The 4,230-nt window shown below is 41.5% G+C and overlaps 1 protein-coding gene across 3 annotated transcripts in view; it reads right to left on the bottom strand.

Annotated features, from left to right (window-relative positions):
- The window catches only part of tpst1 (tyrosylprotein sulfotransferase 1), a 75,586-nt gene extending 71,607 nt beyond the window's left edge, over window positions 1–3,979 (bottom strand). For all 3 annotated transcript variants that reach the window (XM_037979967.1, XM_017436546.3, XM_017436547.3), the window contains exon 1: window positions 3,777–3,979. The gene's annotated coding sequence lies outside the window, so the exon portion shown is untranslated. The remainder of the gene's footprint in view (window positions 1–3,776) is intronic.
- Between the last annotated feature and the right edge of the window lie 251 nt (window positions 3,980–4,230).

The raw sequence follows: 4,230 nt of genomic DNA, 5'->3' as shown, positions 1-4,230 counted from the left end.
ATGTGATTTCCCCCACTCCCCCTTCAAGGTACAAAGACAGATTTTATTCTGAAAGACTGAAGACCAACACACACAGACTGCTTCTTGGTCTGATGACACAAGTCACTCAGAGGGACCCAAACCAAGAACCTGAAGCTAACAGAACAGGGGAACCAGCAGAGAAAATGCCACAACCAGGATCCTTGTCTTTCATGTTTGGAGAAATCCTGGCAGAAGAAACCATGCAGCAGATTCACACTGAAAGTGCAACACAGTCAGAGATGATAATCTATCTCTCAGAGCCACCCATCTCTTGGAGTGCATCATCATTGGAATACTGGAAAACTAACAAGGAACGTTTTCTAGGCCTTGCTAGAGTAGCAAGGGCATACCTGTCTGCACCCTGCACAAGTGTGGAGAGTGAGCCCTTATTCAGTGCTGCATCCAACATTGTGGACAAACACAGGAATAGACTCATGCCTGAAAAAGCTGAGATGCTTCTGTTTATTAAAAAGAATCTTCCCACAATGTTCAACAAGTAATATGTATTTAGCATGTGTAAATGCTGTTCAACATTTTTTGCCTGTTCAAAGCAAATGCATTTTAATTTCACTTGTGCTGTTTTCTGTTTCAGGGTCTTTAAGACCATATTAATGTTGTTTAAGTAGCAAATGGGTAATTTCTCACGTGAAGCAACAGACTTATTGCATTGATTTGTTTTATAAATTATAAAAATGGAAAACAGTTTTTTTCTTTGTAAAATCAGTGGCTAGTGACAGCATAAAATCTAAATCAAGACCATCAGACCATTGAAACTTAGAACTGCTGACATTATATGACCCACTTTAAAAAAGGGCGTAATGTTTCCAAGTCACAACAGAAACTTGACCAATGCGTGGGTGTTGACCAAAATGCTGGCTCAGAGCTCAAACTGTTCTGGAGCGCCTCTCATATCAGCCATGTTTTCAGTTTCCCCCCTAATTTCATTTTAAAGACAAACATTCTATATTTATTAAAAATTAGTAACTTAACGCCTAGCATTCATTAAAGGAAAGCATAATTTAATTTCCCTTTGGGATAAATAAAGTATTTTTGAATTGAATTGAATTGAATAACGCCTTCCACCTTTCATGTCAAAATTATAGAACTGATCATAGTTCTATAATTTTGACATGAAAGGTGGAAGGCGTTATTCTTATGTTATTCTTATGTTGTGAAATCACAAACTTAAAGCTTTTCTAGTCAAACCTTGAAAATACTATAATGCACAATCTCATGTGACAATGTGATATCTGATATAATCTGTTAGTGCTCAGAATTCCTGTTGTGAATGACTGTCAACCACCACCACACCAAATCTTAGCGTAGTATCTGTAAAATTGACTCAGTTATAGCCATTTTTGTGTTTGCTAAGATCTGAGGCTGCCAGTAACTCCAAAAGTTAAGACAGAGAATTGGAGAGGGGTGAGGGTGGGTGGCTGGGTGTCCTGATGTGTGAGCTGTCACCTTCCCAAGCTGCCGACAACTCCAGAGACAGGAACCGTCCTCAATCACAACTTGTCAACAAGCTGTTATCCACCAGGGAACTGTTTGGTGGTGAGAGACTGCAGTGCAGGAGATCGGCATTGGCAATTCTGCGAGGTTCAATTATCGTGGGTTTTCACGTCAGTCAATGTCCTCAAGCAGCAAGCACCCTTTGGAGAAACATTTTAAGTAGGAGCCCCACTTTCCAGTTGAACTCCTGTCTGGGTTCAGCTGCTTTACTGACTCTAATGATTGTGTTGCAGCAGTGAAACAAGAAAACAAGAATATGAGTGAGCTGGGCTCCAACTAATCCAGCTCTGTGACAGCAGCCAACACTAAAACCGACCCAGAATTGGACATCAGTTTTGCCCCTCTCTTTTCAGATCACCTGCAGGCAGCAGATGTGCTCCAGGCTACAGACGGCCATTGGATACTGTTTGTTTCTCCTTCCAGCCCTCTAGGATTGCTCCAATGTAATTTATTAACATCCACCCCTGTAAGCTACAACCGCATCTATTAGTTGAAGTCCACTGGATCATTTCACTCACACAGGAGTCAAATGTTCCCAGTGTTACTGTTGGTCTCATATGTGCAAGATAAGGAGGTGTTCATTGAAAAAAAAATAAAGGTCTGTCATCCATTGAAGGAATGCATATCGCCCATCTCCTTTCATCCTGGTGTTTTAAAATGAATTCACCCTCTGCTGACAAAGGACAGAGTTATAGCCATTTTGATTCAATGTTATAAATGTTGTGTGCAATTTCATGCAATATTAACAACTCTAGCAAGACCTGTTAGAGAATATCACAGGAGTGACTACCCACTATGCCCACAGTAACATTTAGCTCGATATCAGTAAAATTGGCTGAGTTACAGACATTTTTGTGTTTCCTAATGTCAGTTTGCTGTGAAAGCTATCTTGAATTGGACCGACTCCAAATGTCAATCAGTTGCAGATGCACATCTAATGATTGCTTTATGACAGCTTCAATAAAATCTATAGAGATGTTCATGAGACTTTTACTAATAGACAGACTGAGTTGACTGTAATAGTCAATGGCAAAGTTTTAAACCAGATCTCATGCAATCAGTTAGCGTTTAGAGTTTAAGATGTGGATCAGTCTAAGCTACGACAACACTGCATTTTAGCTCATAATCTCTAAAACTGGCTAAGCTTTAGCCATTTTTGTGTTTGGTAGGGCAGGTTAGCTGTGGTGGCCATCTTGAATGTGACTGACTCTAAAAGTTAATCAGCTGTAAAGCTTTATCCAGTGATCACTTTCTAGGAGTTTCATTAAAAATCATCCCACTGGTTCATGAGATATTTTGCTAACGGTTCACACACACGAATAGACAAGGGCAAAAACATTACTGCTGCTTTACCTTCATGTGATAAAAAGGAAGTAAGTCATCCAGAACTTGGCAGTACAGGTTTTACAGCTGACTGAGATCCTGTACCTGTTCCACAACAAATAGATCCCCAGATCCAACACAGTATTCATACAACACTCAGGCCTCTTTGCATAAATTTGACCAATATGATTACCTAAAGCAAACCTTAGCTGCCGTCGCAGGCTAAAGTCCTAATATCATCTATTCATAACGCTGTCACCTCAAGACCAAACTCAGTTTAAATACTACGTCAATAAATAAAATCAACGTTATTAACAAAGGAGCAGAATAACGCATAAGGAGTGAGGTCAAAGCTTTGCTCTGTGATGGTCTTCTGCTTAATTCGGCTTGCTTATTTAAACCATTCAGGCCATATAATGTATTAAATAGGAACTTCTGGAGCCACTGGGTCCATTTATGAGAGCAGAGGACGGTTAAGTGCAACAAAGGGGACGTGTTTTACCGGACTGCGTGATTCCCGATAACCCAATGGAGGGGTTTAAGATTCACGAAATGCCTCCGATGTGTACCGTCACTATCCTATAATCGAGACAAATATGTTTAAACACCCTCGTGCGGCTTCCTTGTTATGAGGACGACATGATGAAACGGAGTTAATCTGTCAACATACATGTTTTTGGCAAGAGCTAAATGTGATTCTATCAACCGGAGGTCATTTTCTCAGCCTGCTTTTCTCCCCTTCAACACGCCGAACCCCAGCAATTATGTAACCTCAGTTCATCAACGGGAGCTCACTACGACACGTTATGGTTATTCAAAGATGCTGTCTAGGAAATGTGACTTCAATTATCTCAGTTCAGAAGAAGTGAAGAAGGAGAGGGTCGTAACACAACCGAACGGCGCCAAAAAAAAAGACCTACCTAATGCTGCGGATACGGCGCAGGAGACGAGAGAACTTCCACTGAGCCGGGGTCAGTGTCCGGGAAGTCCGGCCGTCCTCTGAAGTCACTTTTCAGACATTTTCTGTCTGCACTCACCGTGTGAACCGCACAATCAGAAAGCTCTCTGCGTTGATGGTAGGCGACAGGAGCGATAAACCAACCAGTCTGCTACAACGGGACAGCGCGACTGCTGCTGAAAGAAGAGCTGTGATTGGTCAAAAATTCAGCCAAGGCTGTGTGTAAGAGCCACTGATTGGGTCAAACACGAGCATGGGCGGGACTGCTGTGAATTTAAAAACACAGTATGGATTTTTTTACCCCACTGCTTCAGTGTGCTGAAGCTCACATGAGCTAAACTTTGGTGTGGTAGTAGCTGAGACTGATCCCCAGCTTATACTCTGAGTGCTAACTGATTGCACGACATCTGCTTTTA

This window comes from Kryptolebias marmoratus, linkage group LG2 (genome assembly GCF_001649575.2).
Source record: "Kryptolebias marmoratus isolate JLee-2015 linkage group LG2, ASM164957v2, whole genome shotgun sequence".
In the NCBI taxonomy this organism is placed as follows: domain Eukaryota; kingdom Metazoa; phylum Chordata; class Actinopteri; order Cyprinodontiformes; family Rivulidae; genus Kryptolebias; species Kryptolebias marmoratus.
This window is presented reverse-complemented; position numbering and strand designations above follow the sequence as displayed.